This window comes from Phaenicophaeus curvirostris, chromosome 3 (assembly GCF_032191515.1).
Source record: "Phaenicophaeus curvirostris isolate KB17595 chromosome 3, BPBGC_Pcur_1.0, whole genome shotgun sequence".
NCBI lineage: Eukaryota > Metazoa > Chordata > Aves > Cuculiformes > Cuculidae > Phaenicophaeus > Phaenicophaeus curvirostris.
The window spans coordinates 47,075,707-47,101,897 of record NC_091394.1 but is presented as its reverse complement, the minus strand read 5'-3'; the positions used below and the strand labels follow the sequence as shown (position 1 = coordinate 47,101,897).

Here is a 26,191-nt window from a genome sequence, read left to right as displayed (position 1 = left end):
ATGTGGCTTGACAGAAAATGTTTTAAATGAGGCCAATTACTATTTTCAAGCTCATTTATGTATTCTGTACTTTCAAGGCTAAGCTCTCCAGTGAATACACGTCTCTGCACAGGAAGTGCTCAGCTTTCAGCCTGTGCTTAGTTTACACATGAAGATGGGGAGTGCATGCCACAACAGCACAAGAGAGAAGCAAAGCAAGAAAGCATACGTGGCAGATTTATGCTTCAGGCCACATTTTCAAGGTACTAATGTGTGACATACTTGTTTAGGAATATATAATCATAAATTTCTACACTCAAAATGACACAGTTGTAACAAAAATACCTTTTAAAATGTATTGTTTAACAAATTGTGTTTAGCAATTACAAAAAAACATGTGACAGTCAGAAAGGCATTTATCTAATCAAGCCTCATATGTCCACATCTGAGATAGTCACTTTAAACACAGATGAGAAAACCAGACATTTGAGAGAGCGACTCATCTGACCTATTTTAGATGCCTGCTTTAAGCTGAGATAAATCACATACTAGCATGACTTCATCTGACTTGCTACATAGGAAGGCTAAACAAGTTCCTTCGAAGAAGATTAAACAAACACACCCTCCATGTTCAATTCTGTGAAGCCACTCTTTTTTTGTATGCTTTAAAAATTAAATTGTAGAACATTGTTAATCTCTCAGAATTTCATTTTGCCCATCTGTCAGATCAACATGGAATAAACTATTCATCTGATGCTATTACAGTTACCTTGCTTTAAGGCACTCAGGTCTCCATTGAATTAAAACTTTTTTTCCTCTACTCTCAAACTGTGTTTTGTATAAGTGTATTAAGATTTTAAACAGAAATTAATAAAATCATTAATTCAGTAAACCCAATCTATGCATTTGATTTTCTTTTCCATAAGCTATGAATTAGCAAGTAACAAAAACCTGACTTACAGTTGCAAAATCATTAATAAAACAACTCCAAACAGCATAGATGACCAACACAAAGTGCACTGCATGGAAGTTGCAGTACAAATCCTTTGGTTCCCTCTTGATAGGAGTTAGAGCAGTGTGAACAGAAAGCAACTATCTAACTTGCTGTCTTGAAACACAGTCAACCCAAGTATCTTGAGGCATTAATCTATATAGGATCAGATTGCCAGTCACATTTGGAATAAAACATCTGTCTTCCTTCAGCTGCTGTCACAGAGTCCCTGGAAGCTCATTTTTGCATCCTATATGCCCTCTTTCCTAATGGACCTTTGTATCCTGGCTTTTTGTGAGCATGGAAACACAGCCATTCAAATTAGTCCTATAAAACTCAACTTCCCAGATCATGAACTGAAAACAAGTTTTACTTTTCTTGCCAGTTTTGCATCTCAAGGAACAACAAATGTGTTTCTTAACCTCTTCTGGGACATTCTTGCATGAAGTAGAGCCTTACAATACAGAGAGTTACTCTGTGGGACTGTTTTTTTCTCCAGTTACATAAGTCCTCACTTTCTCTGAAACTGCTTTGTTAGAAAACTTCAGCGTTACTAAATCTTTTAGCATAAGTGATTCCCTGGATACAATATTGCTGTCATTAGCCAGACAGCAGATGGATTTAATTAACCCAAGGTTACCTATTTCCAAATGTCTTCTCTATTTTCCTGCGCACATTAATATGTTTAATAACAAATACCGAGAACAAAATACTATTGATTTCACACTGTTATCTTACAGATGTAAATAGAAGGAAAGCAAACACATTTTCAATCCAATTTCTTACAACCTCCTCAGATGATTGCGTTGTTAAGATCTATCTCATTTCATCTAGTGCAGGCTGGAAATACCTAAATTGCAAACCAGAAAACAACATTCCTCTCTCAGAGCAAACCAATAGGTTGTTTTGACTTCTTCAGCAAACAGCTGCTTACCAAAATGAATTTTGAAAGCATTTCATTTTTATAAGTGGCACAAAAATCCTCCTAGGGTGACGGCAGTTTCACTTATTGGAAGAAATAACAGCAATCTTAAGAAATTTAAAAACATAAATGTTACTCTACTTTTGTTTGTACACAGCAAACCTCACAGGACAGGTGGTAGCATACATATGCTTGTCAAACACACATAACTGGTTAAGATCTTTTTTCCTTATTTTCTTGGTTTATTTACTATACTTGGCTATATACCAAAACCATCACTTTTAATATGAATTTCAGTACAGGAAGAAAGAAATCACTGAAGTTCCTTAAATGTTTTCTGTTGCCAGTACAACCCCAGTACCAAACTCCCCTTTCTGGCAAACAGAAAACAAACTCACGAAACTGTCCCAGTTTAACCCCACTCCCAGCTTGGTCAGTAGCTTACTGCAGGCAGTTGTGGTCCCAATTTTCCCTCCCACCTCCCTGGGAAGTGGAAATTAGAGAGGGAGACCTGTGGGTTTGAAACTAAAACACCTTAATGAAACAATAATAATAAAAAGGAAAATAATATTAATAAGAAAATAATAAAATAATACAAACATATGAAATTGAAACCCCCACCACAGATGCTGCAGGGCAGGCACAGGGAAAGATCCCAGACTGGACTCAGCAGCAGGCAAAAGCTGGATTAAGGAACTGGATTCCAGAACACACATATCCGGGATCGGGGGGCAGAAGGACAGACCAGATCCTTACTGGATGACAGCCACTGAAGAAGAGGGCTTCACCCTGGTGATCTCTAAGCTTTATACTAAATATGACATATATGGGATGGAATACTCTGTTGGTCAGTTCAGGGTCACCTGTCCTTTCCACCCCTGCCTGCAGGTGCAACCCTTTTTCACTGTTTTGACTCATGGCATTCCACCAATGCGAGGATGGCCTTGGTTTCTGCAGGAATAAGTATAATCATTGGCCTTTCTGCATACCAATGCCCCATGACTTTGGTGGTAACTATAAACATCAAGCGTTATCACTTCTAGAGGCAGTCACTGTCTGAAAAACATGTTGTTAACTTTCAGAAAATGAAGTTGCTTAGACAAAATTTAGCTGAAAAGCTAGAAAATTAGTTTTTCTTTAGCTCAAACCAGCAGAAACTAAAAGCATTACCTTATATAAATGAGGTAACACTATGCAAGTCAGATGTGCTCTTGGATAGCTCAGTTTTGGCTTACAATCCAATATTCAAAATTCCAAAACATCTTCTGAGTTGCAAACTTAACACAGATGCTGCTAATACTGGACAGTCTAAGGCTAAAGTCAATTGACTACAGAATTCCATTAGAATGAAAATTGAGTCTTTTAGTTAAAGGGAGGGGGAAGAACTCAAGAACTATTTGGTTTTAATGTGTTGACTACTTTAAAATTAAGTTAAAACTTTAGGTACTTTGAGCAGAGCAAAGGTCTGAAATAGAAGTGTTTGAGAGTGCTATGGAAGAAGAATTAGGCAAGATAACACTAATACACTACTAAGGTAATAAAAGACAATTTCAAGAAAAATGCGATATATTTTAAAATAATTTTTGTTAGATCAAATCACGGAAAATAAGTATGTTTATACTTTTACAGCATACAAAGGAAAGACATTACACATGGACTGCAAAACCTGCAAACCACTTGCACAAAGCCTACATCCTAAAACCTTTCAGCACATCTAGTCCTTGTTACCTACACCTACCAACATACTGCAGCTTGGGAGATTACTATTTCTATTACAAATTACTTGCTATGGACTTAAAAGCACATAATTTTCTCCATATGGGAACCAAAATCATGTTGTTCTCTATTAATAATTCTCTGAGCAGACAAAGCCTGGGCTATGACACCTGGTTCCCTCCAATTAAGTGACAGTCACAATCTACTGTGTATATTCATGTGTCTCACATGTTACCCAACTCCTTGCCTCCCACTCTCAGAGCACAGACCTTCTGGGTTGCATCTACTAAGGAACAAAATTCGCAGCTAATTGACAGTAGAGTTTGCAGTTTAATCAACCCAGCAGTCTTTAATAAACCTTTATTTATATATAAATACATGCTAGTGAAAATATCAACTATATTAAGCAAACGGAAATCACATTACAGAAGAAACTGCAAATTACTTCTGAATAAATTATGATGTAATGACCAAATAGAATTGCATCAAGTATAATTAAATGAACTATACATAGCCACTAACTATTTCCTGCAATGCACAGATTAATAATTTACATCTAAATGCTTCTTTGATCTAATTAATTCCCTTTGTGGAAAGTTCTCCTTTAATTACAATAATTTCTGAAGATTTTTACAAACCATTGCAAAGGTCCAAATTTGGAAGTTACGTAACAAAACGATTTCATAACTCAAAAATACTATTCCACATAATGAGAGGCATATTTATCCCATAACAATGAGATGCTGACAAGAAAAGCATATGGAGAACAATATTGCTGCCCTAAGCAGTAACAGAAAAGTCAATATATGTTTTGAGAAAAGAATATATGCCAGAACACTGACTCCTAAGCTTGAAATATAAACTGTTTTCATCAAACTGCTTGAACTTTCATCTCACTTCATTCCAGTTTGGTTCCTTATTAGGAAAACCACTATTTTTTTGTTGATCTTTTTTCATTTGGGTGAGTTTTGCCCTCATGTGTAGGAGGCACCTAAGCCACAAAAGCCTGGCATAGGGTCCCTACCTGGGACAGGTGAGAGGCAGGACCTCTGCTGCACTTCACCACGAGTTAACACCAGCTCTTTCTTTACACACTGTCATCTCCATAAGAGACCTTACAGAGGTGTTATGGCTTCCCCTGTGGGCACCAACAAGCCAAAGAAACTGCAGAATTGCAGCCTGAACAGACACAGGTGGGAAACTATCTCAGAAAAGGCAACTGGATGCTCCCCCTCAACTGCATGCTCCTGCCACATCTCTTGTGCTGACACTAATTTTGTGGAGTAGGCACTTGACTTGGAAGGGCTAAACCTCCCCAGCATGGAGAGTGGGGAGCAGCACTCCTCCTTCAGGCATCAGTGGACACCCCATCTGTTTCACATGGCTGTGAGCTTAGAGTTGCAGCCTAAACAGATACACGTAACAAACATAAACCTATTAGAGCCAGCACACGGGAAAAAAAAAAAAAGTCAAAAAAAGGTCAAAAAAGTAATAACAAGAGAGACCAGAGGAAAAACAACAGAGAAAGCATCAGGATGAGCTGTAGTTGTGCTCTGGGTTGAATAATTTAACAGATCTGGTGGCAGAAGCCATGGACTCAGGCGCAAGTGTAGGAGAGAATTCAGGGAGGTGTTAATAATGAATAGTAAATAAAGGCTGGTTGGAGATGTTACTACACATAGCATGAGTTAAAATACTTGTTTGGCCTTCTAGCAAGATGCATGGTACAGATGGCTTTAAAGCTTCTCGAAGAAGACAAAAGAAAGGAAAATAGAGGCAACATCTGAAGAAGGAGTTGTTTAATCTGAAGGCAATGGAGGAGACACCGTAAAAACAACAGACACATCCTTCAGAGGGGACAAAAAGGCAGTGGCAGACTTGAATTACCCATAAAGATCCAAGCCTCCCCTGCCACAGGCACACATGCACCTCTCCAGCACCATCATTGAAATAAAATGCATCCAAGTGTTTCTGGAGAGATCATCTTCCGCCTAGCAAGGGTGGGGATGGGAAGCGTCAGGAGTCTTTAAACAAAGGGAGTGGTGGTGATGGTGGAATATATCAAAAAGAGATTGTACACCAAAGCAGAACCAAGGACACATGACTGAAGGATGAATATAAAAGACCAACATCAACATAAAATAAATAATGAAGACTATGAGGCAAAGTGACTTACAATCAGCAAGTGATGCGGCAAACATTAAGAAGAGAGTCTATAAATATATTAGAAGGAAAGCCAGGCCTGTTACTGAACACAAGAAAGGCTGAATTATTCAGTGCCTCATTTCACAGCAGCTATCTGGGACCAGACACTCAGGGCACCTCTCATCTGACGTGCAGGATATGCAAGTGCAGGCTGGATAGAGTAAGGGAAGAACAGACCAAACACATGAGTAAGCCAGGTGGTTTCAAGTCAGCAGGAAACACTGAAAACATCCCTACAGTGCTTGGGGAAACATCTACCAGCAACCATCTCTAAACCATTAACCACCTCCTTGCAGTTGCCAGAGAGGCCAAGACAGATCCAGATGAAATTAGAATACTTAACACAGCATCTGACATAACAGAGAGAAGTGGGGATGGAAAAGCCAGAAATTACAGGGGACTTCGAATACCAGAGAAGTTACTGGAGCACACTGCTAAAGGATTTCTAATCCTGCAACAATAATGAGACTAGAAAAAAAACAAAAAAACCAACAAAACAGTCAACATGAATGTATGAAAACTAGTATAACGTCTCTCTTGCTCTCTGACAGAGCATCTGTCCCAGCTGATAAGAAAGTGATACAGGCAACGGAGCCTATCTTTAGAAAGGCTTTTAAACCAGAAATAGTTTAAACGATTAAAAGAAAGTAAAAGTAAAAAAATGTACAAGTGATTAAAAGAACCCAAGGCCTAGCCTACAAACAGTCATCAGTAGCACAATGACAACTTGCGACAACGCATCAATTTGAAGAACTGCATCCCTTTGAGCATCAGTGAAGGATGGGAGGATGCCCAAACCATGCTCAGCATCACCACAGGGAGACTGGAGCACACTGCTGGCATCCTTACCAGACTCAAAGAAGAGAAAAGCAGTCTGACAGAAAATCATAGAAACACTGAATCTGACTACGTTTCTGTAAGAGTAACGGCAACAGCAACAGAGACCTACTTAGAAGTGAAAAGCAATGAGGAAACTATGGGCTACGCAGCAGAAATGAAACAGCATACGAGTCTGAAGCCATGCATTAAGCAAGACAAATTTCAGCCTGGGATACGATGCTGGAGCTGTTCTGCCTTCTGCACCATCAGGGAGCAGTATACAGCATAACGTATTTCAGTTTGGATCTCGTATTTTTTGAAAAATACACATTAATGAGTGTCAAGAAGAGACTAGGAAGAACAATTGTAGGTTTAGAAAACGTGACCAGCGGAAAAAGGTTTAAGGAGCTGAATTTGTTTGCCCTGGGAATGGGAATAGAGAGGTGAGCTGATAAGAGCCTTGCAATATCTACAAGCTCCTTGGCAGACAGAAAGTAGTCAAGCACTTGCTAACAGTGGAGCAAGAATTTGATTGGTATCAAGTGGGATTTAGAGTAGATGGCATGTCAACTATTATGACAGTCAGGAAGAGGTTACCTATAGCTGTGTGGAGTCATCACTGGAGACTTGTACAGGTAAAGAGCAGCAGCAAAATTCTTCATTTGCAACTTTAAAAAGCACAAGCAATTAAAATTTTGATTATTTTGCTACCCCCTCCACTTGGGCTGGTGACTCTGAATACATGAAATGTATATTATTTGCTTCAGCTTCAAAGCATCTGGATGCACAGGATAACACTTTTATTTCCTGTTCACCTTTCGTCTCTATGATTCAGTGAAATTACCCATGTCTGTTTTACTCTCTTGATGGGTGCCTTTCCACAGCAATAAAACCCGGAGTCACTGCAATTTCTGTTGCCCCTTTGGCATGCAAGCTTTGTGAGTTGATCAGGTTCCCTGAAGACAGCAGATCACCTTCTGAAGGTTTTATCACCTATAGCACCCCAGGGCTACCTTAATTTCTGAACAGAACAAGAAAAATCAGGCCACTGTAACACGTTTTGGCTGTTTTTTCCGATCCTGCTGGTACAAGCAGTTTTCCCCGCAACCAATACAGTTTTACCAGAGGAAGAAGGGAACTACATTATCCCAACAAACTCTCTGTAGAAGTCTCCAAGCACTAGGTGCAGGGGGGCTACCTCTGTTCATACTCCCTTATCTCCTGGTGCCAGTATTCATCCACCAGTTCCAAATGCAGGATCATAGTCACTGCCCACCGCTCATGCTGCAGTTCCTGCAAGCCAGTCCTGCTTAGAAGAAACTGCACACACAAGCTGGCAAATGCACACATGCCTGGGAGCGCTGGGAGTAACTAAAACTATAAAAGAGCACAGTGATCAAATAGAAGCCTGACAGCTATTTCATTAATTTACAAAACCAAAACAAAACAAAAAAAAAACCCACAACACATCATAAATGACACTAAAAAGACACCTTCTAAAATGTAAAAGGAGAACTCTTGCGTATGACAGACTTCTGCAAGTTTCCCTCTCAACCGCACAAGTACTGTGGTTACAGGAAGGTAAGGGGGAGTAGAAATAAAACACAAATAACTCAATAAATACGTCTGCTGAAAAACAACAGGGAATCACAGCAGGGAAGCAGATGTGAGGAGGAGATAGAAAATAAAGGAACACTGCAGTAATGAAGACTACAGCAGCAGCCCACAGATGCTGGTTATGAGAGAACTGTATAAAAACATCCCCAACTTCACCCTCTCCTTACCTCAGTCAGAAAGAAAAAAAATCCAGGCAAAAGAAAACACACCAAAATGGCCTGTAGTGCTGTGATTATGACTGACTGATGGATAAATAACTTCAGTTAGCAACTAAGAAGGCCAAAAAGACCCCTCAAAGGCACACCCTGATTTTCTGCAGACAAGTGACTTTGATTACTTGGGTTACATTTACATGAGGTTTTGACCTTTCTGAATCGCTCTGGAGCCAAATATTCACATGAGGTCCCCTGTGCATCATTCACTGTTTAAAAATTGCATTTAATGCTACAGAGACCGAGTATGCTTCTGGCATCAGACCATTAAAGTTCATATTCTCCTATATTGAGCAGAAAACAGAATCAAGTCAAAATTTAAAAAAAAGGGTTGCATGAGTTGCCGACACATAGCAGGTGTGCTACATTATCACACTACCCTCAGGCCAAAATACTGTAACACCTGTGAACAGTATTTTCTGTTTCATATACTACCTAAACAGACTGTGCTTCAGTGCTCCCGAGCTGGTGATCTGCCTAACATCACAGAAACAAGGGAATCTGATAGGCAAGGTACAGATCAGAGCATCAAGCCCATCTCCTGGAGCGAGTCCAGAGAAGAGCAACGAAGCTGGTGAAGGGGCTGGAGAACGAGTCTTATGAGGAGTGGCTGAGGGAGCTGGGTTTCTTTCGCCTTGAGAAGAGGAGGCTGAGGGGAGACTTCACTGCTCTTTACAACTACCTGAAATGAGGTTGTAGAGAGGAGGGAGCTGGCCTTTTCTCCCAAATGACAGGGGACAGGACAAGAGGGAACGGCCTCAAGCTTTGCCAGGGGAGGTTCAGGCAGGACATCAGAAAAAATATTTCACAGAAAGGGTCATTTGACACAGGAATAAGCTGCCAGGGAGGTGGTTGAGTCACCATCCCTGGAGGTATTTAAAAGACTGGTGGATGATCTGCTCAGGGGCATGGTTTAGTGTTTGATAGGAATGGCTGGACTTGATGATTGTGGAGGTCTTTTCCAACCTAGTGATTCTGTGATTCCTCCAAGGGCTTCCTGCTCCCTTCCACCAGACATTTATCTTTCCAGTTCAGTTGATATAAAGGCTACAAAGTAAAACAAAAAATGATGAACTGCAATTGAAAGTATCAACACGGGTTTTCTGATTTCCTGGACAAGTTACTAACTTGAATGCAATAAAGAAACCAGATATTTTTTCTGCTGTATTTTAATGCGTGGTGCTTGAAAAAGTCACAAAGGACTGCTCACTGGTGAATTAAACCCTTACCAATCTATTACTTGCAAAAGAGATGTAGTATTATAATTTTTTTTTGCTTTTGCAGTGAACGGATACTTTTAACCCTTTTTTATGGTTTTGTGAGGATTCCTTTTGACATTTTTGTAGCCTTTTCTCCAATCCAGTGTGGTTCAGAGATGGAAAAAAGAAAGCATTTGAGGCAGAGAAGACAGAAGGTTTGCAGTCAGCTGGCTAATGCCTTTTCCAGCCAGCCACTGCCTTTTCCATCCTCTGCCACCCCTCAGATCCAGCAAGACACACATCAGCATTGCAGCCAAAAGCTCTGCTCCCTGCTCCGCCACAGGCCCACACCTGCTGCTGCCCTGAAGCAAGCTGAGCTTCAGCAGGTCACAGTGCTTTCCATAAACCTACCCAAAACTGAATGTACTTTTTAAGGGAGTCATCAATCATTTCTTCTTGGCAACAGCCATCCCACACAGGTCATGCAAGCCAGGGGCTTGAGTGATAGTTTCCCCGTGGCATCCCAGACCAACACCCACTCTCCATCACTGGGGTGCTCCAGATTTTCCTGAATGCTGGATTAAATTGAGAAAACTTCAAATTCAGAAGCTCAGGCAGACACAAAAAGAAGGAAGAAGCCACAGGCAGTGACAGAAGTAGAACAACTACACCTAAATCTATACTGGGTCCTAGTCAAATAAAGGTGGCTCTGCGCATGAAGAATGATCACACTGAGGCCTGAGGCTGAAAGTGCTCCTCCTTTATATTCCTTTTTTTTTCCCCTCAAGTATCATACATACCATTTTTTAACTTTTGAAGGCATTAAACAGGTCTGATTCAGTAATGCCATATGATGAGACATCACAGCATGTTTAGTCATAACAGCTTTTGTTTTTCTGAAATGGATTATTCACTTTGCATTCATATTTTAGTTTCCTGGGCATTCACAGCAGTTTTGAACATAAAATGTGTCCTGCAATATCAGGTAACAGACTTTCCAGTTTGAAGCACTACATTAGGAGACCCCTGGCTCCTCAAACTAATTTAAGTCTTGTGAGCCTAAACAACCAAATCCATGGCATCAGACAGGTTTTTATACTTAAACTCTCCCAGGATCCCTGTGCTCCCCAGTGCTTTAATTACCTGCTACAGATTACACAAACACTATTCATTTGGCACCAGCAGCTAGCCTGCAACACTCCTGCTGCGAATTTTACTGTCACTTCAAAACCATCCTCCCAGCTCTACCCAGATGACAGCATGGCAGACCATCAACTAGGAGAATCTGTCATCTCTGAAAATGCAATTCAACATGTGTGTTCCCAGAACTCAAGTGCACATACTAGCAGTCAGCCCAGATACCTAAAAAAAAACAACCCAAAACCCAAAAAAACCCCCAAAAAACCCCCAAAAAAACAAAACCAAAAAAAAGAGTTCCACCCATGCAGTGCCTCAAAGCTACCAGCTGTTAAATAGTGTGTTGGACACAAATCAAGACCTGCAGATGGTGTGGAAGCAGGGACTTCCAGAAACGAGTTGGTCAGAGTGGAAACACAAAACAACAGCAGATCCAGGCATACGCAGAATAGAGCGATCCCACTTAAAATCACTGAGTAAGCAGGATTCTCTCCCAGCTTCAGTTACATTTTGGTTATAAGTTTTAGGACTACTTTAGTTAACATGTTTTCAAAGCACAGGAAGCGCATGCCTATGTTTTCCCAATGAGTACTACTTAACTCCTAAGGGTCCTTTGCGCAAGCTTTTTGTATCTTCATGCAACATCCCAATAAAGGCAAAACCTTTCACCATCTGTGCAGCTAAACCACGGGGATTTGAAGATCAGCATCCAATACAGCATGGTAAAGAAAACAGCTATGTATAAGGAGGGTCTAAACTTTTTTTACCTACTAAACCCTGAAATGCTACACATACAGCTAGTATATTTTTATATATAGTAAATTACATATAGTAATTACATTCTATACTCGTGACCCAGTATTACACTGGATTACGCTGTCTCTGGAGATGGATGTCACTGGATGTGGCAACACCTCCTCGATGTGTACGACTCTCTTGGACTTCAGACACACAGAAATGACAGCAGCTCAGAGAGGACAGGAAGGGTTGAGGCAACTGGGACAGCCAGGTGGCCTGAACTGCCCCCACAAGACAGTGGTCATAAAAAACAGGGGAGGAAAGGAGGAGTGGAAGAATGAAGAAGTAGAAAGCAGCAGTGACGTAGCTTTATCCCAAAAATGTGAGTAAGAGGGAATGGATAAACTCTTGCATTAGAAAGAGGAAGAAAAGATCTTTGCAGCTAGAAGTTCAAAAAAGAAAATCACGTAAAGCATTATAGGTTACTTAGAAGGAATCCAGCATTTAAAAAAAAAACCCTATTCTGTATCAAGTTGACCATCTGAAAACAGAAGCGAAGGTAATTAAGCTAGACACTGCTATTTCCTTACTCAGGAATGAATGACTTCACAGCCTGAATTGCTTCCTCCCCTACCTACTTTTACTTACACATACCTCTATTAAACGTTTGACAGTGTGTTTTCAGGGTTACAAACCACTAATTCAATAGGTGCTAAAAAATCCAAATGATCTACCTTAATTTATGTGAGACTCCTATAATTCAGAAATAAAGTAAAAGATGCTGATACTAGGCCCTGTTTGGTGCGCTGGGTTTCAAACTTGTCTTGTGTGCTAACCAGGAAAGTGTCCGAATCAGTGAAACAGGTCCATAAAACATGGCTTTTTCCATCCTTCCGCTTGATGTAGAACTCAAAGCAAGACTCTGGGCATGTGACAAAGGAAGGCTGTGTGCTGTATCTGCTGATTATTTTATACCAATCCATTTATTTCAGCGCCCTTCAGATCACAGCATGTAAAATTCAACTTATTTATATTCTACACTATGTGATTGTGGGGGGGAGGAGGGGAGTCACTGTCTCACTCCTTACCAGAAAGATTTGCCCTGGAAGGCATTTATAATTTCAAAGCTTAACTTATCAAACAATTTTGATATCTTAGTGTGCAATTCAACCTTCACAGGAGCTAATAAAGATGTAGAAAATACAGAAAATTGCTCCCTACATCATCATAAAATGTGGTTTAACACACCAGAATTTCTTATAGTAGCTATGGCTGATGCTAGAAAAATGACAGAGTTGCATTTCACCTCTCTTTTCCCTCTTCTGTTCATTCTGCAGTCTGTTTGCTGTGGGGACAGAAATCTCCATGCCAATATTCACATGGCCATTACATCTCAACCAAAAAATGAATGAAGTAATCCACCCCCTCCCTGGATGTTATGAATGCCCTGGGGAAGCAGTACCATGCAGCTGGGTTCCAACCCACACTGCTATCTGTCGCCTGCACTATATGCATGTGTTTCACCACAGCTGAGCCCACAGAAACCTTACCCTTAACAAATAACTTTTAAAAGGTCTGCAAAGAAGCAAAAAAGCAACTAATCTTTCTCCTAGCTCCAGAACACCATTAATTATCACTATATCAGCAACCATCAAACTTTTTTGGAGATATAGCTACACAAGTATGCCAAAAGCATCACCAACAAAACAAGGATAGCAGATACATACTGGATCTTAATTAGTAAGGCTCACCATCTCAAAGCATCTTGCATGTTGGCATCGGTGCTTCACGGTCCTCTTCCCAGCCCCCCTTGTCTAAACTCTACCTGGTACATATTTATGTCAACTGTTACTAAATTCCCATAGTGCTGAAGTTTCCGCATTCCCTGTAGGTCATCTATTCTATCAGCTCCCTACCCTTACTCTTTAGGAAAACTTCCTCAAATGTCTGACCTAATTCTTCCCACTTGAAACGCAGGTACACTTCTCCTCACCCTGACAACAGTGGATGCGAAACATGGCTCTGCAGCTTACGGACAGCTGCATTCTTCCCTCAGACTCCTCCCTCCTCTGCCTCTTCTGGCAAGTCCTATTTTTAGTTCTCTCTCAGGCTCTTTCCTCTCTCTTCTGTTCTCTTTCCCACCAGCACAACTCTTTCCTGAGCAATAGCACCCAAATCCTACTTTCAGCTGAAGATCAACTGTGCTTACCCGTGCTGAACAGATTGCAAGGATAGCTTTATGTCTGAACATGATACTCTTCTTTATACCTCCTTGTAGTAAAGAGTTCAGTATTTTTGCGGTATCATGACACTTATCAACTTACTTTTAACCCTTGATCCCCAGCTTTCTCCAAATTCCCGCCTAGAAACCTCCCAGCAGAAGAAAACTTATCTTAAGTACATTAAATAAAAAGTAAGGAAGGGAAAAAAAAAACCAAACCCCATGTCCTAGGTAGATATTATTTGATTTTTTTTTTGTTTTATATTCAAAAAGTTCCTACTCTTGTGCTGAGTATTATCCAAACAAGTAAAGCATAAACGTATGAGATCTAGTTTCACTGACAGTGCACACATGATTTACATTAGAACAACTGTGGCTCCCTCTGTCCGAAGTACATTCAAGCCATGACGCTCTCCTATTTATTAAAATGTTACGGAGTACCAACTGGAAGCATTTCCATTTTCACTTTCGGCTTCCATTCACTGCTAAAATACCCACACCAGAGACAGCCACCTCAGTCCCTGGCAGGTGTTGGGGGCATTAGCAATTTGACTCGGCCAAGTTCTCAGCATGTTTCCTACAGTGGTTTTACAGAAGCTGAGAATATCTTCCAAAAAATGCTGGAACCTGATGTTCACTTTTAAGAGCCACAGAGCCATTATGGCGACCTGAGTGGCAGTGCTGGCAGTGTCATAACTTATTAATAAATTGGGAGCAAGCTCACATCTGCTCATAAAGGAAAATCTAGTCTATTCCATTTTAAGGTCTCTAGCTGAGTTGAGCACATTAAAATATGTATTACTTCTGTCTACCTGTCATGTCTTATAATACGCTTAGGTGAACCCATGGCTGCAAGCCAGAGCCCAAACTGTTTCAATGCAAGAGTGCTTTTGGGGAAATGCTATTTGCTACATAAGTGTCAGGTCCCTTTTCAGTATGCTGGCAAATGTTTGCCTCAACCCTTATTTAGCCAAAGGTAAATGGTGAGGAAAGACTGCAATTTCAGGTTAATCTGAGCACCTTCATACGCTCATGAAATTAACTACATGCTATGCCTCACCAATGAAAAATAGAAAATCAAAAGACTGAACGAGTTTGATTCCTTTAACTTGTATTTTAAGAACAGGACTGATATTGGTTTCTTATGAAGGAACAAACCCCTAACCTATGTTACAACACTAAGGAGAACATCTACTTTCATGATCCGTGGTACTAACAGTAAATATGCCATGGGGACATGATGTTAAAGACTGTGCTGACAGGTCAATATAGGATACATTTTCATTCAAACCAGTTGCTAGACAATGGCTGGTGTTCAGGCAACTGAAGCTTGCAGAGAAGCTAGTTCAATCTGGGTTAAATAGATGCAAGTGTGGGCTTGGATATTTGGGAGTTCTTAAGAAAAGCAGCTTGCAATACTTCAGAGTGGGGCTCTGAGACTTTTTTTGGTTTTTTTTGTCTAATCCATTAGTACCAAGTAAGATCAGAAGCATGGCAGGATCCTTTGTGCCCAGAACTTCCACTAAGCCTCAGAATTACAGCTGTAATTAATGGGTTTTCCAAGCTGGGAGAAGAAGAATCAACTGAAGAAAAACCTAAACCAAAACAACCCCCAAAAACCTGGCAGCCTACCATCTGCTCACACATACACAAGCATACCAGAGAGGATATGACTCCAAAACACATACTCAAGGCTGTTCCTACTTCCATCCCAACTTAATCTCTTATGGTCTTGTAAAAGTGTGCTACCTTCAGGAAGATGAGGGTTCTTTTTATTTCTTATTATTTCATCTGCAGTTCAGCACGATGCTTGACCTATGCTGACAAAACCTTAAGTAAAACAGGTTCAAGTATGCTGTTTCACTATCCTTAAAGAGAGCTGTATTTTATTAAGGTTTTTTTCTTCCCCCCCACCCCCCCTCCCTCCGCTAACACTTCAGAGGAGAGGAAATGCCTGCTGTGAATTCGTGTCCAGCATGAAGCACTTTCTTTCCATTGCCAGAGAGCTTCCCAGGGACCATAAGCCCTCCAAGAGAGCTGTAAATACCTTTGTACCGCCTCAGTGAGCAGGCAGCCACTGGTCTAGAGGGGGAGCCAGCAGCCCCTGGGCAATATAGCACCCATTGAGCACTGGGTGCTGCCCAAGGCCCCTCTGCCCATGCTCACAAGGACAGAAAATCCCATCAGTGGGGAAACCATCCATTCCACTCCTCTGCCAACCTGCACCAGTTGTTACCAAAACAAGCAAGTACCCAAAAGCTACCAGTTTTTGGTATAAAGATGACAGTTATTTTTCAATATACTGTAGCCATACATTTATTATGGTCAGTCATATTGAATTATGTGCAGAAAGGCTGAATTACAACTTTTTTTGCAACAAACTTGGTGTTGTAACACACAGAAGTTTCATATGGGACAGTTTAGCAGATTATTAAACTAGACACATTTTTGTTTTATTGTCAAGGTAGATCACATACAGCTATAAATCTATGAAATGTATTATAAATAATGCCAAATGTTCAAATTAGTTTGATTTTATGGGAAAGACAATTTCCTTAGCTTATTTCTTTAACACTCAGGCAACACAGTCTGTAAGGTACAGCAAAACTATTACTGTAGCTCAATAAAAGACTACCTTAAAACTCACATCCAACAGGGATACTTCAAACTTCTCCATATATGCTATTACCATTCAACATCAGAACAGAAATTCCACTGAGTCACTATTGCACATCTGTTTTAAACACACTTCAAAACAAAAAGACTGGATTTGCTTTGGTTTTGTGATAGGTTTTCTTTTTTGGCTGTTTTTGGGTGATTGGGGGGGGGTTGTTTTGGTCTTGTGTTTTTGTTTGGGTTTTTTTTCCCCAAAAGGTAGTTCATGTTATCATTCTTTGTCCTTTCAGAGTATGATCTCTGGTTACTGTAGTGTGTGAGAAAGCAAATTTGTTAAGTCATGTATGAACCTAGCAAGCTTAAGTCTGGCACACATCCCTTCCAACTCCTCCTTATTCAAACAAAATTTATGTAGTGAAAAACCTGTGCCATAGAAGAAAAAAAAAAAAGCATTGCTATTTTCACAGCAGTTCACATGGATTTGAATGAAGAAAACTAAATTCAGTTCAGAGAAAAATGACAGCAAAGGAAGACTGATTCAGCCAGAACACTGTACTGGCTGCAACTGCCTTGGCAATTTTTACCATCGCTAATCTCAGCAGTGATACCTGACCTGTACAACAGGATTTATAGGTACCCTAAGCAGACGCAGAACTATTTTCCAACCTATATACTTTTAAAGGTAAAAGGATTTGGAATTTTCCTTTAAACATCCAGTGCGGATTTGCAAAATGAGCTACAGTGAGCTTATAAACCCCACATTGAGTAGCATGGGTTTTCTAACTTGTTTTAATTTGCAGGTCTCAGCTGACACAGGCAACATGCCGTTCAGGACCAGAGGAAAGCCAGTGCAAAGCTCGTGGACATCAGGTCCTCAGTCCCAAATGTTTCATTGTATGGATCTTCTTCTTTCAGGCCAACACCCCTTCCCTAACATGGATGCATGCTTCTCTCCCTGTTTATATTTATCCCTGGCCCAGGTGCTGTTTTTCAACAGTGAACACAACCTCACTCATACTGAGAGCTCCGAAACAAAGGAAGGAATTCTTCCCCCTCTATACACACCTGTCTCTGTCTATGAGCCGTTAAAATGATTTCATATAAATCAGGTTCACGTGTCAAGGAACAAGTGATCTGGAGTTTTTGAATGTTCAAAGCCAGCATATGTTTGGCTGTACACTTTATTTATGTTCTATATGTACTTTGCCTCCCTGAAGCCTACAGCAAACAGCTGTCATTAACATTCACTCCTTCTGCTAACACTTTCCTTAATCCCTAACTGACTTCCCAGCCTATAATTAAACTTTCCAGCTGCCACACTCAGAGATGGCACCAATATCCATAATTTGTTTCTCAATCGTCCCTAAAAAGCTCTTTTTCCAATTTCCAAGACCATGGGCTAGGACAAAAGCCTCTTACACTTACAGGTTTTAGGCTAAAAACCTTCCATTGACTTACAAATTGCCCCATCTTTTACTAGGGAAATTACATGGCCAAGTAGTACTATCTTAATAATTAAACTAATGCATTTTTACAGTGCCAAGCAGTGGAGTGCAAAGAACTTGAAAATTGATGGCTAACAGCTGCAAGTACTTCCACATTTTGCATGGAAAATACACAAAAAAGCTGTATGTCTACCATGACTTAAAAGTCCAAACAGCTGCTGCAATGAAAGAATCAGATTTTGGAACAACTTTCTGAATAAACATAATGAAAAACCCAAACATCTTACTTCAGACTGCAACCGTAAATTGAGGTTAGCACTGTAATCTTGAAAATCTGTTTTTCACATTCCTTTAAATGATTACTTGAAGGGTAGAGATAGCTGGCAACATTTTTGTCCGATGGTGTTGTTATAGTGTTTGAGAGGACTTGATATTTTATGAAGAAATTACTAGCTTCACAGTTAAAAAAAGGAAGACAAAAGATGTCTGAATTGAACACTGCTTTGGGGTAACATGACATAACGCAACACTGGGGCAACTGAGCAGAGCAGGTCAGGACAGCAGAACAGTCAGTGCACATACACAACGGGCTTCAGGAGAACAATGATCCACAAGCCCTGGAGATTCAGGACAGGAAAATTCCACCAGCCAGCCACAAATTTGTGTTACTTTTGCGAGCCCCAAATGTCTGGGACATCTCCTGAGCCTCAGAGTCCACAAAGCTCATCCACCCCAAACCTGAAGCCTGGATAACCATGCATGGGCATTCTCAATCCCAGAGTTCTGCAACTCTGTGCACCGTAAAACAGAAACCAGCATCTCCAAATATTATCTGTTATAGATTAGGGCAATATCTGCTCGACTGCCAAAGCACTACCATTACAAACAGCAAGTGGCTCCATTCATAACATGACTGGTGAGCATCTACCAGCAATCCTGACAGTGCACCAGTCCACAGCAATCGTGTTGCCTACTCATGAAGACGTGGGGATGTTCAGTGTCAGTCACCCCTGTGTCTCCTCTTAATGTGTTTAGGAATCACAGCATGCTTTGGCTTTGCCTTTTGCCTCACGTGGCAGAGATTAATTGAGTGCTTAGGTCCAGCCTTCACATTTCTGACACTGCAGGCAAGTTTCACAGGGGATGAAGGCTGCAGCCTTGCTGGAAGATATCTGCTACTTAAGTGGGTTCACCTTCAGGAAAGGAAGGCATTCATTTTCCATTTTATCCTTTGGGTGAGGCTAAAAACTTAACATTGAGGCTTTAATGTTGCGAAGTACGTCAATAACTGTGCAGGATTTTTCAGCTACTGTAAGGCTATTTTGGTAAGCTACCAAAAGATTAATCATTCGTATGTTGTCAAGTCTAGAAGCATCACTGCTCAGCAAAGAGATCATACCAGACAGGTGCAAAAATTCAAAGCTTGGACAGCTATGGCTTAGTCCCAGTGCCAAGGCAAAAAAGGTCAACGTTTTAGGTGGAAATTAATACGTTTGCAAGTCTATCTAAACTATAGATGAAACTTTCCACCCTCCTTACATTAAAGGTATAACTTTAAAAACGAACTTTGAAGAGTACATGACACGCGTAAGCTTAAAATACATGTGCTCTGAGAGGTTAGGAGAACGCAAAAACAGTGTTCCACTGAAAACTGTTTGTCATTTTTAATCACAAGATAACTCTACAAGAAGAGGTGTGATGGATGCAATTTAAATACTCACCTGACAATTTGAATTACTTATCTTCACAGTGCCTACAACAAAGGATTAAGTGGAGCCGTCAGTCAGGTACCAGCCCCAGGAGCTACTACAGCACATCCTTGAGACGAGAACCCAGCAGGAGGAGCTGAAGCCAGAAGGGCTTGGGACTTGCCCCCACTGCCACCTCTGAGCTTCAGTTTTCCAAAGCAGGGGAGGACTTTGAGCAGCACCACTGGTATGCTGTGGTTTGCAAGGAAGGCAACAGAGAAACAAAGTTGAGGGCTTTATTTGCACCTAGAAAGAGGGGTTTGTTCTGGGCTGGCAGCTCTGGCAGGGAGGACCAAGTTGCCTGAGGAGCTTTTCACTGACATCTGAATTAAAGTCTTACCTATTCCCAGCCACTACTTCCATTTCCCTACAGAAGGCAACAAATACTCCAATTTTCCACTAAGTTTTCAAGGTGTTAACTTTTTCTGACAGACTACACTTCTCACACTGCCTTGCCACCCCAATTCTGTAAGATACTATGCATTTTGTGGAGCCGTCATCTTAAGTGATGTTAAATATTATTCTTAGGTACTAATTTTGTATCTCTCTAGTATTACTGATCAATAATTTCCTTATTTCGTGTCTAAATGAAGTTCTAAAATGTTCTAAATATTTCAACAAAATGGGATTTCCCTACACCACAATTTCAGAATACTTCGTTAAACCAGAGTAGGTTATACAAGGTCTTAAAATGAAGGCCAAATGCCAAGCAGAAAGTAGGATTCTGTGCTTGAGAATTTCAAGCTGTTTGGCTTAAACTTATCACTAGACAAAAAGTGACTTCTGCACTTCTCAAACTAGTATGTTTTTAAGTAGGAATTAAACCTGTTCATCACAAACACTTATTCAGACTCTTGTTAATGTTTGTGCTGTCCCTTCTCGGTTTCTATACAGTTTCTTTCAGGCTCAGAAGACAGTATTTAATTAAGAAATATTTAACCACTAGTACTTTTTCAACAACGGCATGTAAGCAGAAATAATTGCTTATCACATCTACATTACAAAATCAAAATACAGCCAGTGGGAACCAGATACAAAACACTTGTCTTAGGCTGAAGTACTTTTGTTTAGAAAATGAACAGACGCTTTTCCTTGGCTGAGACCTTGACTTGTTTGCCAAGCCCCATCCTGCAGTGTTTTTCCTTCTTACAACATCCCAGGCAAAGAGGACACTATCAAGGAAGCAGACTCACAGTTCTGTGGGTAAAGGAACAATGACAGCCCTGGTGTGCCTTAAAAGAAGGTAGTGTAATAAAGAAACTAGCACTGTCTTAACTTTGTGGGTAACCCCAAGCCCACGCCATTTTAAGTCTGTTCCAACAGCAAAGCAGATGAAGTTGGCAAAAATTTAAGAACAAGCTTTTTTTTAGTCTTCATATTTGCCTCCTTAATTCAACTACTGTCCCCTCAGGCTGAGAAAATGACAAGCCTTATTGCTCTGCACTACCACATTAGTAGAGAAGCTGCAAAATCCAATATTAATCGTTTATATATCATGTGAACATAAGATAAATAGTTTGAGATTCACATAATGAACAAGTCAAAATCATCTGTGTCGCACCACTACCATATGAGGATAAAACCTCTTTAAACTTTAAACATGAAATTCTGGATGATTTGGTTTGGCTTTGCAAGAACTGTGGTCAATGGGTACAGATCAGAAATAACCTCAACACCAACACTCTGAAGAGAGAGGTAGGAGGCTTTTCCAGTAGCTTTTGAGGTATCAGCATTTCTTCATCACCGTAATCAATTGTGTGGCATATTTAGTTATGTGCTAATGCAAGCAGGCACACAGTTTATGCAGATGGAAAGCTTAGTTGAATACATTTAAATATATTGATGAAGGCAGTGGGCACTGTCTTTTCTCCCTGCCTTGGACAACCAGTGGGGGTGGAAGCACTGTCTATCAGCTCTTCTCCAACCCATCACAGGTGGAAAGGGATTCCTAAGATCAGAATAAACAAAGAGAAATCAACTGTTCTCTAGTTCCTGAGGGTGTCATTAAATAAGGTGGTGTGAGAAATGGCCATGGTGGTAGTGATCATTTTTACTCTTGTTTTTTCCAAAATATCTACTATAATACCTTAATATATTATTTATCGTTATTACATATACATGTATAACCTACATACAAGACTAGAGGCACTGAGAGTAGGACCGAGCACAGAATGCCAACCAGGGTCTACAACAGATCTAAAAGGGAGTAGAGCCTGTCCACAACCTCCATCTGCTGCAGTGAATTGCCCACACTACCCCTGCAAGTAAGTCATCAAACCCCGACAACGTCAGCATTAAAGGACCCTCCCAACCGCCACTGCCTCAAATTCCAGCTCTAAGCTTACTAAAATAAAGTCTGCAAAACTCTTCAATAAATCATGGAAATCAGAGATGGAAATTAGGTCACCTTGCCTGTGTTTCCTATCTGCACCATGAGTTTGTACCCATACACAGTGCTGCTGAGTGCTCTGTCTTGGCAACTCCTAAATGATTCAAGTGCTGAGGTTTTTCCTAATTCCCTGGGCAGGCTGTTACACAGTCCAGTGAATCTTGCTGTCCCTACACTTCCCATCTACCAGCCTTGTCCTTTCCACCCAGTTTTGCCTTCATCTCATTTCATTTTGTTCCTATTTATATCTCCCAGAAACTCCCCCAAAATCCGCTCTTGATGCTACCAAAACCACCATCCGGCAAAAATTGTTGCTCAGGAAACATTCTTCTGCCTTTCCTGCAATCCCACAGTAATGTGATGCTATTTTTAGGAGAAAAAGGAGGTGGTAAGGGAATGAAAGGCTGCCAGCTCCCGCTGTACAACAATAATACTCCCGTACACAGAAACTACATTACAGTGTTTCCCTTTAAGCACATGTAATTAACCAAAACTTTCAGTCTTCTGGATTGACAAAAAAAAAAAACAGAAGAAATGGAAAAGATGAATTCCAAGATAAAAAACCTGCCACCTCACTTCACCTTTAAGCCCTGCAGCTAAGCTCCTCACTCCATGGTTGTTCTCTCTCACACTGGTCCTTGCTTCACAAGCCACATACTGCCAGAATGAAGTGATCAAGAAACCTGCTTACAAGAAGAGGCAACTTTGCCTAGTGCCAGCCCCTCAAGCAGCAGCAAAATCTGTGTTTTGCTCCTGCTTCGAGACAAGGTGACATGCTGACCTGTAACAGGGCAGCTGCTTGTCACCTGCCTTAACCTGCCCAGCCAACACTGGTGCCAGGTGCCCCACGCAAAGGGCTCTGTGCAACCGGTGCCCAGGCCACCAGGACCATGTGGTTAAACTGGATATCCCCTGCTTTCCCAAGAACACATTTTCATAGCTCACCCACCGTCTTTACCATTATCAAACCTCTTGTTTACTGATATGCAAGGTTAAGAACCACAAGTAGGAACAAGCCAGACATACTGGGTTTCTTGCTGCTAATAGTTCCCAGGGGCAAGCAGCAATGTCTCTCTCCATGCAGAGATATATATTTCTGTATACTGACACCAGCACAGCTGTGGGGTGCAATTGCATTGTAATGAGGAGCAGAGGGGCTCAGCACTGCCTGCCCCAACTCTTGCTCTTTGACAGTAATAATTTAATTGAAAGAAAACAGTGACGTATTCAGTGGACTTGGTGAAGTAATCATCCCTAGGGTCCTCAGAGGGATTAAAGCTTCCTGACCTAAGCTATGATTTGGTAGGGTCAGATTTTGATACTTCTAAACCAAATTGAGCCTTGCTTCAAAGACAGGCTTACCAATTTCCGTGGGAAGACTGGCAGATAAAGATACTCCCTGATATGAGTCAGGGTGCAAGAGCAGGTCTCTCAGTTAGCATAAACATATGTTTCCTAGGTCTGGAAGAGCTGTTTTGTGGTTGTTGTCTTTTTTTCCCCCGCAGCCTGTTTGCTTTTGCTGGCTTATTAAGCAAGATTTTATTTGCAGCCAATATGTCCTAGGAAACTGGAAGGTGTTACACATAATTGCCCTCAGATTCATACGGAGTACACAAAGTAATCTCCACCACCAGCGATTCCTCCTGCTCCACTGTCACCAGCAATGCCATGTTCTCCAGCTGCTAGGAGCAGCATCACCTCCTGCCACCAGGGAGAGGCTGCTACTGCACGGTAGGGTGTGGTTGCCTCCCAGGATTTACTTGACCCCTCCACTCCTCCAGGGACCTGCAGAGTGCTGAAGCACTACAAGGGATGAAGCTCTTAAAACAAGGAAAATGGAGGGATGACCCCAAACTGGGAGGAGGAGAAGTAGAGCAGCTGCTTGGCACCTTCCTAGGCGATGGGAAGGATGGATGGTGGCAGAGGGCTGTGACAGGTGGCAGGGACTCCACGAATGAGCCAAAAAGAAGGGGCACTGAGCTGGTGACTGCAGGCAGAGGAAGGGGATGTATGGTGGGAGCAACAGGCAGAAGCCTGGCTGGGGGAGCAGAACACAACTAAGAAGAACAAAACCACAAACGTAAGGGTGCAGCCTGCTCTGGTCTGACAGGGTTGGAGAAAGGCATTTTCCCTTCCCCACTCCCATGAACATCCCATTGACCATTACCACAGTGTCAACCAAGAGCCCACCAGCGTCAGCTGTTCCCACCTCAGATATATTACCTTGCTAGCTACCTGCAGGCCATCTAGTATCAAACCCCAACCTTTGTTTTAGAAAGAAGGCTGCAGTAGAAGCCAAGCGACACACACTATACCTTGGCAGTTCAGATTTTAACACAGCCCAAAACCAGAAACATCAACCATTCTCTATTCTTCCTCCCACTACTAACTTACTGAAGCAGTACTATTACTTTTCCCTTCTGTCACATTTGTCAGTAAACATAAACTTCATACAAATACATGTATGTGAGCATGCATACAGAACTGTATCTTGCTTTTTCTCTTTACGCTCCCCCTGGCTTCCCAAAATATTTTTTTACATTCACATATGCTTTCTATTTATTCTAGCCCTTACCCCCGCACACGCTGCGTGTCCCTAGTTTCACGCCCTTCTCTAACCCTCTAAACTATAAAGACTTCTCTCAACATGATTAAAGATCTGGTGGATGATCCTCATGCAGATTTCAGTACTTCTTTTGTTTCTCAGCTGGCCAACAGATCAGTTTTGATAGGTAGTGAAGCCACTGAAAGGGAATTCTGTCTGTGGCACACAAAGTATTTCCAAGATCTACAAAGGAAAGGGTAAAAATTTTAGAGGCCTATGTAAAAAAAGGGGGGAGGGGGGGCTTTTTTTACTTCTATGTAATTTTTAAACTTTCATTTATGTATTGCGCTTTCATGTGCTGAATCCCATTGGATGCAAATAGATTTGTGACTTAGAAGATTATTATAATTTCTTTTTTGTTTTTATCTGCTTTATTCAAGAACCAGCTCTGCTGATGCAGTCAAAGAGACCAAGTACAAAGCAGAGATTTCATTTTCCTCCAGAGACAAAAAGCTGACAATTACTCAAATTGTATTATATCAGTTACCCAGGGAAGGTGCAGGAGATATCAGGTTTCCTGACTTTACAGCACATTGTCTCAGATTAACTCAGTTGTCCCAAATACTGACCCATTTCTGCTTTTCCACAGACATTTGTATCCTCACAAGTTTCCTCTGCACCAATGCTTTTGGTGACAAAGACTGAGGATGGCAGGGGCAGGAGCAATGGGCCCACAGGATTTCTCTTACTGAAGCCAAGATAGTTCCTCCACTATCTGTGCTGTTCGTTTTAAGAGATGGAAATCTTTCCAAAGAAAACTCTTTGGGTGTTTCTAGACAGCTAATGCAAGAGGAAGTGCTATGTGTCCTTTAGACACATTTAGACTTGGACTATTCCCCAGTCATACAGATTGCTAATACTAGAGAATAAAAATCGAGAGAAACGCGTGATAAAAATCTAGCCAATCCATCATCTTTCCAGCATATCATCTCTTTTACAGGCTTCCTTTACAGTACTGATTCAAACTGCTTAATGATGCTCACTGAAGTCTAGTTCTGGGTAACACACTTTTACATACTCTGTAACTACTATATTAAATAAAAACAATCCATCATGATCCTTCAAAATAAACACATTTTCAGCTTAATTTACAGCTTAGTTGACAGCAATCCCATTTTTCAGTTATATGCACGCATTTATTTTCACTTGATTAGAGTGAAATTGTCTGAACAAAACACTCTGAAAATTCAAACTCTGCAGTCATAACACATTTCCAGTTAAAAGTGTGATGAATAAGATGCTAAAACACAGTATCCCAGAGCTATGCTACCCAAAGTGAAAAAGCACAATCCTGCAGACTCACGGAACAGCCCTCCCTGCACCTATCAGCCCTTTGTTTTCAAAGCCAAATATACACTGAATTCGTGCTGAATGTACAGATTCTCATCTCAGAATATACTTCAATGTGATAAAGTCACACGGTTATTAGTACTGTCACATTGAAAGTGCTGTAACTTGAGAGATAATGATGCTTAATCTTGTGAGAAATAAGTATCCTTTTGCAACTACTAATAAGAGGTTTCATGTTTTCCCTTAGACAACAAGCAGTCATTTACTGATACATGAGATTTCCATGAAACAAGTCTGAATGTCACTGGCCACAAACAACACATTTAACACATTTCAATTAGT

The 26,191-nt window shown here is 40.9% G+C and overlaps 1 protein-coding gene across 24 annotated transcripts in view; it reads right to left on the bottom strand.

The window, feature by feature from the left end:
• The window catches only part of EPB41L3 (erythrocyte membrane protein band 4.1 like 3), a 93,677-nt gene that overhangs the window by 64,464 nt on the left and 3,022 nt on the right, over nucleotides 1–26,191 (bottom strand). Inside the window, exon 1 of one of the 24 annotated variants that reach the window (XM_069853901.1) lies at nucleotides 13,287–13,413. The exons of the other annotated variants lie outside the window; for them this stretch is intronic. The gene's annotated coding sequence lies outside the window, so the exon portion shown is untranslated. Of the gene's footprint in view, nucleotides 1–13,286; nucleotides 13,414–26,191 lie in introns of those variants that run through there. 24 annotated transcript variants of the gene reach the window in all.